General features: G+C 42.5%; 1 long non-coding RNA gene across 4 annotated transcripts; it reads right to left on the reverse strand.

Annotated features, from left to right (window-relative positions):
• Positions 1-680: 680 nt before the first annotated feature.
• Positions 681-13,764, reverse strand: LOC103648185 (uncharacterized). 4 transcript variants are annotated; one of them, XR_002267481.3, is made up of 6 exons: positions 2,968-13,764; positions 2,601-2,676; positions 2,353-2,483; positions 2,134-2,244; positions 1,452-2,039; positions 681-1,335 (listed from the first exon to the last, which is right to left on the reverse strand). It is a non-coding gene; the product is annotated as an uncharacterized lncRNA (long non-coding RNA). The 4 variants fall into 4 exon arrangements; XR_002267480.3 differs by having other exon boundaries at positions 2,601-13,764; XR_002749995.2 differs by lacking the exon at positions 1,452-2,039 and having other exon boundaries at positions 2,601-13,764.
• Between the last annotated feature and the right edge of the window lie 340 nt (positions 13,765-14,104).

Consider the following 14,104-nt stretch of genomic DNA (forward strand, 5'->3'; position numbering starts at 1 on the left):
GTAACCGTCTATGTATATCTATCTATTTATATATTTAGTAAAAAAATTAAACGAATTAAAAATTAGGACAGAACTGTGCTCTGCCAAAAAAATTCAATCATGAAAATAAATGCTTCAGCATCTATAGAATGTAATGACATAGTTGCGTCCCCTTTTCATCCGTGGAGATAAATGCTGGAGCGGGGCTGCCCAGCTTGGTAACTAATTTACTCTAATCTAATATACTAACAATTATAATGCTCAATATCTCACATTAAAAAGGTGTTCAGTTGTATAAAAAACAACAGTTCAGATTTGCATAAAAGGTATAGAAAAAAAAAGATCAAACAGGAGCTTAGAACCAGGTTATTTAGGCTGTCGAACTTAGGATTATAGTATTATATATCACCCTCGCCAGAATTTGCATATAACACTTTTTTCAATGATAGCCTTTGACGCACAAAGCAGGTGACACTAACACTACTAGCAAAATTAGTAATACTTTCTAGATTCTAAACCGGATTTCTAGATTCCAAACCCTATGAACTCATTTATCTTTCTCCACACATAAACACCACAATAAACATGCCCTTTCTGTTCATGCTACGATCCTGGCCACTTACCCATTGATATACAAAGGATGGGTGAATGCTCAGCATTGGTTTCTCACAGCACATTGCAGGTGACACTAACACCAGTAGTAAAAATGTAAAATCAGTAACCACCTGAATTGCTCAAAACAATTAGTTCATGAATACAACACAGTTAACCACAACTTTTAACATAATGTTACTTAGGCCACAGTTTCCCTCTACTCATCTTGTTATACAATCGGCCTTCTACGCTACAGGGAACAACCTGACGGCGTCCCAAGAGACCCTTATGATGCCACCATTCCTCGCCTCCGCCTCCTGGAACGTCCACCCAAATGCCTCCGAAGGGTGGGGGAGCTCCCTCCACTTCTCGGTCCTGAGCTCAGTGACATCAACCACGCAAACGCAGCTCTTCGTTGTGCTCTTCCCTGGCGCTTGGAAGATCTTGCCCCTGCCAACCTCCTTCCCATCGTTGTCGACTAATGATACGAGGCGGCCGGGCTCCAGCGAGAAGGATCTCGTGAATGGACGTACCATCATCGTCGTGTTCGGGGATAGCTCTGCCTGCGACGTTTGCTCAGTGCTGTCCGGGCTCAACAGGCTACCACCTTTGGATAGAGCAGTCATCACACCTGCAGGGGGTAGATAGTTGTCCTCCCCGGCACTTTCTGAAGACTCACCGGGATGGGGAGTAGATGGTTTATCAGCATTCTCCGCCCTTTCTTTTGCAATGCGAGCAAGCTTAGCTTTCCGGATGTTCAACCTAGAAATTGCACGAGAAAACACTGTTACAAATAGCTTTAGATGAGAAGCACAAAAAACATTATTATCAATTTGAAGAAAGAAACTTCAAACAACGGTTAAGATACACAGTTTTACCAGTTTTAAGTTGTGATGTTGTGATCTCTGGGCCCTACAAAAGCACGGCCGTATTTTCCATAAATGAGAATGCATTCAGCAATTAAGACCTAAGAATAGAATGCCCCAAAGTGAAAAAATTACCGACAAACTTAACTTCTCTGACCAACTCTGCAATAGAACAGGGTTTTTGTGCATCTCAGGCTCATCTACTAGAGCCTTCTCTAATTCATCTATTTTCTCATTATTCATAAGGGCCCGCTTCCTTCTCTTAGGTTGCCTCTCATCATACATACTACTCTCTCCTTTCCCCTACTCCTGGAGATCGTTTTTTTTTGTAAATTCTGATGTTTTGAAATTATCCACGTTGCTGGATGCTGGATCAAGATCCATTCTGTTGTGCTGGTGTCCAGTGCTAACACCGGAAGCGACAGCCGAAGGGTCACCACTTGCTGTTCTTGCAACGCCAAGATGGACTAGGTCTTGGCCAACTGCATTCTGCAGGAAACCACCATTTCTAGAGACAGTGTTCTTTGGAGTCTCGTCCTCATCATTTCCTTCCGGATTTATTGTGGGTACTGGTGTAGACACTTCCATGTTATGTGCATCCTATTGCATCAGCTTTCGATTAGAATACAATTCACTGTGGACCCAAACCCAATCACCAGTCATGTTTCATTGACCCACTCATCTAAGTATTCACCTTTGGAAGATTATTCATTTTGGACGCTGGAGTGCTTGTCCGTGTTGGTAGGAGCTACTGCACCGGGCGCATGGCATCCATGCTTTCTGGTGGAATATCATTTTGTACAACCTGAAACTTTTCATAATGACGCCATACAACAATTGAAAAAATAAGAGAAAATTTGAAAGAAAACATGAAAACATGAAAATTCTGCCATAGAATGGATATTAAATTGACCTTTGAAGTTCACTGACAAAGGAGCCAAGGCCAGGAAAGGATGATGGGATAGTGTTGAGCTCAATTTGAAGTAGTGAATTGGTTTAAGAATCCAGCATATAGTCAGACCGGTGCAATCCTAAGTGTATATCCTAAAAGTGTATCAAGCACATATTAGTGGCTGGCTAAAAACAAGAGAAAGTTTGAAAGAAGCATTTACTAAAGGTCAAAACTGAGACACAGAGGCCGATAAGAAACAGTTTACTCACCTCTTTCGTATTTATAGACATCATCTTATCATGAATTTCTAGCAGCCTTGAGGTAAATTCATCAAACTGCTTTGTTCTGAAATTAGAAAATGATAATCCGCTATTAACCTGAAACTATTATATAACTGAGAATGTGAAAAATAGCTCGGCCTTCGATGACCTGACTAACAGAGAGTTATATTCTCCTCAAAATTCAAGGCGACAATCTTGTGATGATAAAAATCAGCTGCCAATCTCATCTACTCATTGTATGCTCTGAACAAAGATATATACCACATTGGTACCAAAAGAATCCAGTGGATAGAATTCAGAACGAGGCCGTGTCTGGGGCGGGAAGGCGTCCGGCAGCTCGGAGACGGAGACGGACCTGCTGGTGGTGCACTGGTGCGAGATGCAGGGGGAGGACATGGCGTGGGGGAAACCGATTCGTGGTGGCTGCCATCGTGCTCCGGCTTCGTGCCTTGGCGGCGGAGAAATTGGGAATGGTTGTTCGGCTGGTCCTAGTCCGATGTGGGCATGTGGCGGATCAATCTCCGGCTTGTTTCGGCTAGACCTGGCCACATGATCCAACCAACCAGACTCAATCGATTCGAAAAAAACTTGGCTGCATCTGATCCAAACTAATATAATAAATGATCACGGGTCATAATTTTTCACCAACAATAATTTACGGCTGGGTATAGGCCATGGTTATTACTTAAAATCTGACCCAACATAGAAAAACTCGACTTGGCACGTCAAACAAGAAGACACGAACCAACTTGACCCGATACTAGACACGGGTCGAATACGGGCCATGTTAAATGACCCATGATCCAACCTTAACTCGATCCGACGGTTGAACATGTTTAGTTTTGTAGTCGCGGCATTAGGACAGACATTGTTGCTGCTTTGTAAAATTGTACTACTACCTTTTCTATCAGAACGAGACCTACACCTAAAACTTCTCAGAACTAAGGGGTGTTTGGTTTAGTAACTAATTTTTAGTCCCTCCATTTTGTTCTATTTTAGGTCTTGTTTGGATAACTGCAGCTCTAGAAAATTTAGTGGAGTTCCTGGAGCAGGTCATTAGGTGCTTTAGAAAATCATGGAGATCGAGTTATCTCTACTATACTTAAAGCAACAGTTTCAACGGTCGTCCTGCGTCAACTTTTTACAAAAAAGTCTCTACATTTCTTCTAAATAACTCAGCGTAAAATGTCAAAAAGCGGTGCGGGAGGTGGGTTATGTTAAAAAGGGATGTAGGAGGTGGTGTTTGAACCCACACCTTGATGGAAGAATGGTGTGAGACACTGGACGAAGCTGTCTAACCAGTAAAACATCATGCTTAGGTATTTATAATATTGAATATAAATTGTACATATGTATATATGATTTTTTGTAATAAAAAAATAATCGTGTCGGGCCGAGGCTACAACCCAAGCACAGCACGGCGCTCGCGCCGAGTTGGCCCAGGCACTATTAAATGGGTCGTGCCTCGGGCCGGCTCGCCAGACACAACCCAGTTGGCCATCTATACCTCCACACGATAATGATGGTCCTCGCCTCAGTTGTCACCACCTCATTCGCCATTCTACTTAATTTCTCTCTCCCCTCATGCCTCCACCTCTGCGCCACCCCATTCTCGGCAGAGGGCGTAGGAGCATGCGCCTCCTACCCGTATTCGTCCGACACCAGCCTCGACACCGACTCGCGCAGTGGCTATTGCACGTCCACGAGGACGTTTCACATCATGCGCGCACCATCGTTTTCGTCGTCGTCGGACGTCCCGTTCATCTTCCTGGACTTCGCCCGGTTCTTCTTCCCCAACCTGCTGCCCTCGCCCACGGTCGTAGCCGCGAGCCGACCGACGCTCGCCGACGCAGGTACGGGGCGAGTCAGTCATGCTTCTGGCCTTTCTCTGTGCGTGCCGTCAAGGAGGACATAGTGGCGCCTGCCACGCTTAGGTTATCTTGGCGATGAGGAGTCCAGGTCTGAGATATTGGACAACCAAGGCCCGTAGCGTGGCAGCAGTCAGCATATGCTACATAGTTGGTGGTGTTGTTGTGTCGCTTCGGCGGGTCCAGGGCTGGAAAGACACTCGCATTCTCTCGCCCTTTTCGGATTGACGCCTAGTGCGGGTGCCTCTCGGTTTGGAGCTGCTCCGGCTGGGCTTCTTTCTCCGCTTGCGTGCTCTCTCCCTATATATCTAGCGGTGTACTACCTATGTCGCATCCAAATGCCCATGTCTTCGTCGTGTCTTTCTCTAGCAACGAACAGGTATGTCTGCCTCTTCCCTTCCCCTCCTGCTCTACGAAACCTTGCAAGTGGGGAGGCGAGGGATGGGGGTCTCTGATTTGCTACCTATGGTACCCGTGCGTTCATAAAAAATATTATATGAAGAGCGGAGATAATCAATAAAAAATCTTGAGATCTTTTTGGTGGATAATTTATGTGGGTATTGTTGTGAGCCGTCGCAACGCACGGGTAACCGACTAGAAGCCTTTAAATGATAGTTAGGTAAGCCATTTTATTTATTATTTAGACTAAAAATATCTTTAAAACTATTTAAATTATATTATAAACTACAGCTCCACGCTGGAGCTGGAACCTGAAGCCATCCCAAACATCCCCTTATTCCATAAATTGCAAATATGGAAACTTTGGCAATTTAGTGACTAAAATAAAATAAAATAGTGGGACTAAAATTAGTCCCTAGAAACCAAACACCCTGACTCATTTATTCCTGCAATGTTTGTACTCATTAAGAATAGTTCAAGTGGCTTCATTTCCATTCCGTCATTTCACTTGCTTTTCTTTCTTTCAGTTCATATGACTAATACGATACAAATAGATTGATTGACCATAATGATAAATTGTTTATATGCATAGTGAAAATTGAAAGTCGCCTAGAGGGGGGGGTGAATAGGCGTAATCTGAAATTTACAACTTTAATCACACACTACAAGCCGGGGTTAGTGTTAGAACAAATAACAAGTCCGGGAGAGAGAGGGGGAAAGCAAATCAAATGAAAATCAAGCGGATGAACACAATGATTTGTTTTACCGAGGTTTGGTTCCAAAGAACCTAGTCCCCATTGAGGAGGTCACAAAGACCGAGTCTATTCCAACCCTTTCCCTCTCTCAAACGGTCACTTAGACCGAGTGAGCCTTCTTCCTTAATCTCACGGGTCACTAAGACCCCGCAAGGACCACCACACACTTGGTGTCTCTTGCCTCGCTTACAAAGCTCTTGAGAATAAGAATGGGAAAAGAAGAAAGCCAATCCAAGCGACAAGAACTCAAATGAACACAAAAATCTCTGTCACACAAGCCACCAAGTGTTTGGAGTGAATTTGGGACTCGAAGAGGATTTGACATTTTGTATTGTGTCTTGGAGTGAATGCTAGAGCTCTTGTATTGAATGTGATGTTCAGACAACTTGGATGCTTGGAGTTGTGGTGGTTGGGGGTATTTATAACCCTCAACGACCAACGTAGCTGTTGGGGAGGCTGCTGGCGATGGGCACACCGGACAGTCCGGTGCGCCACCGGACAAGCACTGTAGGCTGTCCGGTGCGCTGCCACGTCACCCAACCGTTAGGGTTCGGAGCTCGGGCGACCGTTGGAGCTTTGTCCTCTTGCGGCACCGGACAGTCCGGTGCCACACGGGACAGTCCGGTGCCCCTCTAACTTCGCTGCTCTGACTTCTGTGTGACACTGTTGCTCATTGTAGCTCCTGTCAGAGTCGACTGTTGCGTGCTGGATAGTCGTTTCCCGGTGGCACACCGGACAGTCCGGTGACTTATAGCGGAGCGCGCCCGCGTTTTCCTGAGAGTAGCTGGTTAGACCCTATACGGTCCTGGTGCACCGTACACTGTTCGGTGGCACACCAGACAGTCCTGTGCGCCAGACCACAGCACACTCAAGTCCTTTTTTGCTCCTTTTGAATTGGGTCCCTAACTTGAATATTTATTGGTTTGTGTTGAACCTTATGCACCTGTAGAACATGTATTCTAGAGAAAACTAGTTAGTCCATATATTTGTGTTGGACATTCAACCACCAAAATTAATTGTAGGAAAAGGTTAACCCTATTTCCCTTTCAATCTCCCCCTTTTTGGTGATTGATGCCAACACAAACCAAAGCAAATAGATAAAGTGCAGAAATGAACTAGTTTGCATAAGGTAAGTGCATAGGTTACTTGGAATTAAACCAATTGATAATCTTACTAGATATGAATGAATTGCTTTTCTTTTCTTTAACATTTTGGACCACATTTGCACCACCTGTTTTGTTTTTGCAAATTCTTTCGGAAAATCTTTTCAAAGTCTTTTTGCAAATAGTCAAAGGTATATGAATAAGATTGCAAGAAGCATTTTCAAGATTTGAAATTTCTCCCCTATTTCAAATGCTTTTCCTTTGACTAAACAAAACTCCCCTGAATGAAATTCTCCTCTTAGCTTTCAAGAGGGTTTTAAAATAGATACCAATTTAAAGATGAACTTCTAAAGATACCAATTGAAGGGGTTTTCATCATAGATACCAATGTGAAAAATACCAATTTAAAACTTTATACCAATTGAAATTTTGCTTTCTCAAGATAAGTGAAGCATGGATACCAATTGAGAAATTGCCAAATATCAATTAAAGCTTTATTTTGAAAATTTTGAAATCATGGTGGTGCGGTCCTTTTGCTTTGGGCTTAATATTTCTCCCCGTTTGGTATTAATCGCCAAAAACGGAGATGTTGAGAGCCTTTTAATATTTTCTCCCCATTGGTACAAGTAAATAAGAGTAAAGGATTATACAAATTTGCAGTGTGCGGAGTAGCGACGAAGGATTAATGATACCGTTAGAGTGGAAGCCTTGTCTTCGCCAAATACTCCATTTCCCTTTCAATCTACGACTTAGTATAGAAATATACTTGAAAACACATTAGTCGTAGCCTTGGTACATAAATAATAAGAAATATGCATTTGTACTAAATGAAAGAGACATGATCAAAGGTATATAAATGAGCTATGTGTGCAATGTTTCATTCAAAATTCCGAGAATCAAGTATATTTAGCTCATTCCAAAGTTTGCTAAAGGTTTTCTCATCTAATGGCTTGGTAAAGATATCAGCTAATTGATTCTTGGTGTTTACATAAGCTATTTTGATATCCCCCTTTGTTGGTGATCCCTCAGAAAGTGATACCGAATGTCTATGTGCTTAGTGCGGCTGTGTTCAACGGGATTATCCGCCATGCGGATTGCACTCTCATTATCACATAGGAGAGGGACTTTGCTCAATTGTAGCCATAGTCCCTGAGGGTTTGCCTTATCTAAAGTAATTGCGCACAACAATGGCCTGTGGCAATATACTCAGCCTCGGTGGTGGAAAGAGCTACTGAGTTTTGTTTCTTTGAACCCCATGACACCAGGGATCTCCTTAGAAACTGACAAGTCCCTAATGTGCTCTTCCTATCAATCTTACACCCTGCCCAATCGGCACCGGAATATCCTATTAAATCAAAGGTGGATCCCTTGGGGTACCAAAGCCCAAACTTAGGAGTGTAAACTAAGTATCTCATGATTCTTTTCACGGCCCTAAGGTGAACTTCCTTAGGATCGGCCTAAAATCTTGCACACATGCATACAGAAAGCATAATATCTGGTCGAGATGCACATAAATAGAGTAAAGATCATATCATCGACCAGTATACCTTTTGATCTACGGATTTACCTCTCGTGTCGAGGTTGAGATGCCCATTGGTTCCCATGGGTGTCTTGATGGGTTTGCCATCCTTCATCCCAAACTTCTTAAGCATGTCTTGAATGTACTTTGTTTGGCTGATGAAGGTGCCCTCTTGGAGTTGCTTGATTTGAAATCCAAGGAAATACTTCAACTCCCCCATCATAGACATCTCAAATTTTTGTATCATGATCCTACTAAACTCTTCACAAGTTGATTTGTTAGTGAAAGTCACCTAGAGGGGGGTGGATAGGCAGAAACTGAAATTTATAACTTTAAACACACTAAAAGCCGGGGTTAGCGTTAGAACAAATATCAAGTCCAGGAGAGAGGGGAAAACAAATCAACTAAGAAATAAAACGGATGGACACGGTGATTTTTTTTACCGAGGTTTGATTCTAAAGAACCTAGTACCCGTTGAGGTGGTCACAAAGACCGGGTCTCTTTCAACCCTTTCCCTATCTCAAACGGTCACTTAGACTGAGTGAGCTTTCTTCCTTGATTTCTCAGGTCACTTAGACCCCGCAAGGACCACCACACGATTGGTGTCTCTTGCTTCGCTTACAAGGCTTTGAGAATAAGAATGAGAGAAAGAAGAAAGCCAACCAAGCAACAAGAGCAACAAAGAAACACAAGAACGATCCTCTCTTAAGTCCTAAAGCACTAGAATTGAATTGGAGACTTTGATTGGATCGGTGGCTTTGATTTGTGTCTTGGAGTGTTGCACTTTGCTCTTGTATTGAATGAAGTGTGGTGAATGCTTGGATGGTTGGAGTGGACGTAGTTGATGGGTATTTATAGCCCTCAACCACCAAACAACCGTTGGGGAGGGGCTGCTGTCGATGGGCGCACCGGACAGTCCGGTGCGCCACCAGACACTGTCGGGTGCGCTAGCCACGTCACCCAACCAACCGTTAGGGTTCGGGCGCAGACGACCGTTGGAGGCTTTGTCTTCTAGTGGCACCGGACAGGTACTGTTCATTGTCCGGTGCGCCTCTGACGGCTGCTCTGCTCTGCCGCGCACTGTTTGCGCACTGTTCATCTCGAATTCAGCTTTTGCAGGCGACCGTTCCGCGAAGTAGCCGTTGCTCCGCTGGTGCACCGGACAGTCCGGTGAATTATAGCGGAGCACGCCCAGAAAAACCCGAGGGTGGCGAGTTTGGAGTTGTACGGTCCTGGTGCACCAGGGCACCCTTGGTTCCTTTGCTCCTTTAATTTTGAACTCTAACTTTGTTCTTTTATTGGTTTGTGTTCAACCTTTATGCACCTGTAGAATATATAATCTAGAGCAAACTAGTTAGTCCAATATTTGTGTTGGGCATTTCAACCACCAAAATTAATACTGGGAAAAGGTTAACCCTATTTCCCTTTCAATCTCCCCCTTTTTGGTGATTGATGCCAACACAAACTAAAGCAAATATATATAAGTGCAGAATTGAACTAGTTTGCATAAGGTGAGTGCATAGGTTACTTAGAATTAAACCAAATTATACTTTCACTAGATATGCATGGTTTGCTTTCTTTTATTTAACATTTTGGACCACACTTGCACCACTTGTTTCGTTTTTGAAAATTCTTTTGGAAAATGTTTTTAGTCAAAGGTATATGAATAAGATTGTAAGAAGCATTTTCAAGATTTCAAATTTCCCCCCCTGTTTCAAATGCTTTTCCTTTGACTAAACAAAACTCCCCCTAATGAAATTCTCCTCTTAGCTTTCAAGAGAGTTTTAATAGATATCAATTGGAAATATATTGAGATGTTAGTTTTGAAAATATACCAATTGAAGGTAAACATACCAATTTGAAATATATCAATTAAAATTTTTCGAAAGGTGGTGATGCGGTCCTTTTGCTTTTGGGCTAATACTTTCTCCCCCTTTGGCATTAATCGCCAAAAACGGAGACTTTTGTGAGCCCTGTTTACTTTCTCCCCATTGGTACAAGTAGATACGAGTGAAAGATTATACCAATTTGGAGAGTTATGTGGAGTGATGGCGAAGGGTAAGTGATATCAGTAGAGTGGAGTTGAAGCCTTGTCTTCGCCGAAGAACTCCATTTCCCTTTCAATCTATGACTTATTGTAAGAATATACTTGAAAATACATTAGTCGTAGCAAATCAAAGGTATATCAATGAGCTATGTGTGCAAAGTTTCAATCAAAAATCCGAGAATCAAGTATATTTAGCTCATTCCTAAGTTTGCTAAAGGTTTTCTCATCTAATGGCTTGGTAAAGATATCAGCTAATTGTTCTTTGGTGCTAACATAAGCTATCTCGATATCCCCCTTTGTTGGTGATACCTCAAAAAGTGATATCGAATGTCTATGTGCTTAGTGCGGCTGTGTTCAACGGGATTATCCGCCATGCGAATTGCACTCTCATTGTCACATAGGAGAGGGACTTTGCTCAATTTGTAGCCATAGTCCCTGAGGGTTTGCCTCATCCAAAGTAATTGCGCACAACAATGGCCTGCGACAATATACTCGGCTTCGGCGGTAGAAAGAGCTATGGAGTTTTGTTTCTTTGAAGCCCAAGACACCAGGGATCTTCGCAGAAACTGACAAGTCCCTGATGTGCTCTTCCTATCAATTTTACAACCCGCCCAATCAGCATTTGAATATCCTATTAAATCAAAAGTGGATCCCTTGGGGTACCAAAGTACAAACTTAGGAGTGTAAACTAAATATCTCATGATTCTTTTTACGACCCTAAGGTGAACTTCCTTAGGATCGGCTTGGAACCTTGCACACATGCATACAGAAAGCATAATATCTGGTCGAGATGCACACAAATAGAGTAAAGATCCTATCATCGACCGATATACATTTTGATATACGGATTTACCTCTCGTGTCGAGGTCGAGATGCCCATTTGTTCCCATGGGTGTCTTGATGGGCTTGGCATCCTTCATTCCAAACTTGGTAAGTATGTCTTGTATGTATTTTGTTTGGCTGATGAAGGTGCCATCTTGGAGTTGCTTGACTTGAAATCCTAGGAAATACTTCAACTCCCCCATCATAGACATCTCGAATTTCTGTATCATGATCCTACTAAACTCTTCACAAGTAGATTTGTTAGTAGACCCAAATATGATATCATCAACATAAATTTGGCATACAAACAAATCTTTTGCAATAGTTTTAGTAAAGAGTGTAGGATCGGCTTTTCCGACTTTGAAGCCATTAGTGATAAGAAAATCTCGAAGGCATTCATACCATGCTCTCGGGGCTTGCTTGAGCCCATAAAGCGCCTTTGAGAGTTTATAAACATGGTTAGGGTACTCACTATCTTCAAAGCTGGGAGGTTGCTCAACATAGACCTCTTCCTTGATTGGTCCATTGAGGAAGGCACTTTTCACATCCATTTGATAAAGCTTGAAGCCATGGTAAGTAGCATAGGCAAGTAATATACGAATTGACTCAAGCCTAGCTACGGGTGCATAGGTTTTACCGAAATCCAAACCTACGACTTGTGAATAACCCTTGGCCACAAGTCGGGCTTTGTTCCTTGTCACCACACCATGCTCATCTTGCTTGTTGCGGAATACCCATTTGGTACCTACAACATTTTGATTAGGACGTGGAACTAAATGCCATACCTCATTCCTCGTGAAGTTGTTGAGCTCCTCTTGCATTGCTAACACCCAATCCAAATCTTTTAATGCATCCTCCACCCTGTATGGCTCAATAGAGGACACAAAAGAGTATTGTTCACAAAAATGAGCGACTCGAGATCGAGTAGTTACCCCTTATGAATGTCACCGAGAATTGAGTTCACGGGGTGATCTCTTTAAATCCCTTGGTGGACTCTTGGGTGTGGCGGTCGTTGACCCTGTATCTCCTGCTCATCTTCCTTGTCTTCATCTCCCCCTTGATCATTGTCCTCCTCTTGAGGTGGCTCATCCTCCTGATCTTCATTGTCTTGAGCCTGTTCCTCATCTTGAGTTGGTGGAGATGCTTGCATGGAAGATGACGGTTGATCTTGTGCTTGTGTGGGCTCTTCGAATTCCTTAGGACACACATCCCCAATGGACATGTTCCTTAGCGCGATGCACGGAGCCTCTTCATCATCTAATTCATCAAGATCAACTTGCTCCACTTGGGAGCCATTAGTCTCATCAAACACAATGTCACAAGAAACTTCAACTAATCCAGTGGATTTGTTGAAGACTCTATATATGCCCTTGTGTTTGAGTCATAACCAAGTAAAAAGCCTTCTACAGCCTTCAGAGTAAATTTAGATTTTCTACCTCTTTTAATAAGAATAAAACATTTGCTACCAAAGACTCTAAAATATGAAACATTGGGCTTTTTACCAGTGAGGAGTTCATATGATGTCTTCTTGAGGATTCGGTGAAGATATAACCTGTTGATGGAGTAGCAGGCGGTGTTAATCGCCTTAGCCCAAAACCGGTCCGGAGTCTTGTACTCATCAAGCATGGTCCTTGCCATGTCTAGTAGAGTTCTATTCTTCCTCTCCACTACAAGAGAACTCATGCTTGATGCCCTCGTCCTCAAGAAAGCCTTCGATTTGAGAGTTCTTGAACTCCGTTCCATTATCACTTCTAATCTTTTTGATTCTCAATCCGAACTCATTTTGAGCCCATCTCAAGAATCCCTTTAAAGTCTCTTGGGTTTGTGATTTTTCCTGCAAAAAGAGTATCCAAGTGAAGCGAGAATAATCATCCACAATTACTAGATAGTACTTACTCCCGCCGATGCTTATATAAGCTATCGGGCCGAATAGATCCATGTGGAGTAACTCCAGTGGTCTGTCTGTTGTCATTATGTTTTTGTGTGGATGGTGGGAGCCAACTTGCTTTCCTGCCTGACATGCGCTACAAACCCTGTCTTTCTCAAAATGAACATTTGTTAGTCCCAAAATGTGTTCTCCCTTTAGAAGCTTGTGAAGATTCTTCATTCCAACATGGGCTAGTCGGCGATGCCAGAGCCAACCCATATTAGTCTTAGCAATTAAGCAAGTATCGAGTTCAGCTTTGTTAAAATGAACTAAGTATAGCTGACCCTCTAATACTTCCTTAAATGCTATTGAATCATCACTTCTTCTAAAGACAGTAACACCTATATCCGTAAAAAGACAGTTGTAACCCATTTTGCATAATTGAGAAACTGAAAGCAAGTTATAATCTAAAGAATCTACAAGAAAAATATTGGAAATAGAATGGTCAGGTGATATAGCAATTTTACAAAGTCCTTTGACCAAACCTTGATTTCCATCCCCGAATGTGATAGCTCGTTAGGGATCTTCGTTTTTCTCGTAGGAGGAAGAACATTCTTTTCTCCCCTCTCATGTGGTTTGTGCATCTGCTATCAATTATCCAACATGAGCCCCGGGATGCATAAACCTGAAAAATAGTTTTAAGCCTTGTTCTTAGGTACCCAATCAGTCTTAGGTCCTTTCACGTTAGAAACAAGCACCTTGGGTAACCAAACACAAGTCTTAGAGCCCTTGTGTTTGCCCCCAACATATTTGGCAACTACTTTGCCTGATTTGTTAGTTAAAACATATGATGCATCAAAAGTCTTAAATGAAATATTGTGATCATTTGATGCAGTAGGGGTTTTCTTTTTAGGCATTTTAACATGAGAAGAATGCCTAGAGCTAGAAGCCTCATTCTTATACATAAAAGCATGGTGAGAAACAAAATGAGATTTCTTAGCATGAATTCTCCTAATTTTGTGTTCGGGGTAATTAGCATGATATAAAATATATTCCTCATTATCCTGAACCATGGGAGCTTTGCCCTTAACAAAGTTAGACAATTTCTTAGG

Source organism: Zea mays, chromosome 2 (assembly GCF_902167145.1).
Source record: "Zea mays cultivar B73 chromosome 2, Zm-B73-REFERENCE-NAM-5.0, whole genome shotgun sequence".
Lineage (NCBI taxonomy): Eukaryota > Viridiplantae > Streptophyta > Magnoliopsida > Poales > Poaceae > Zea > Zea mays.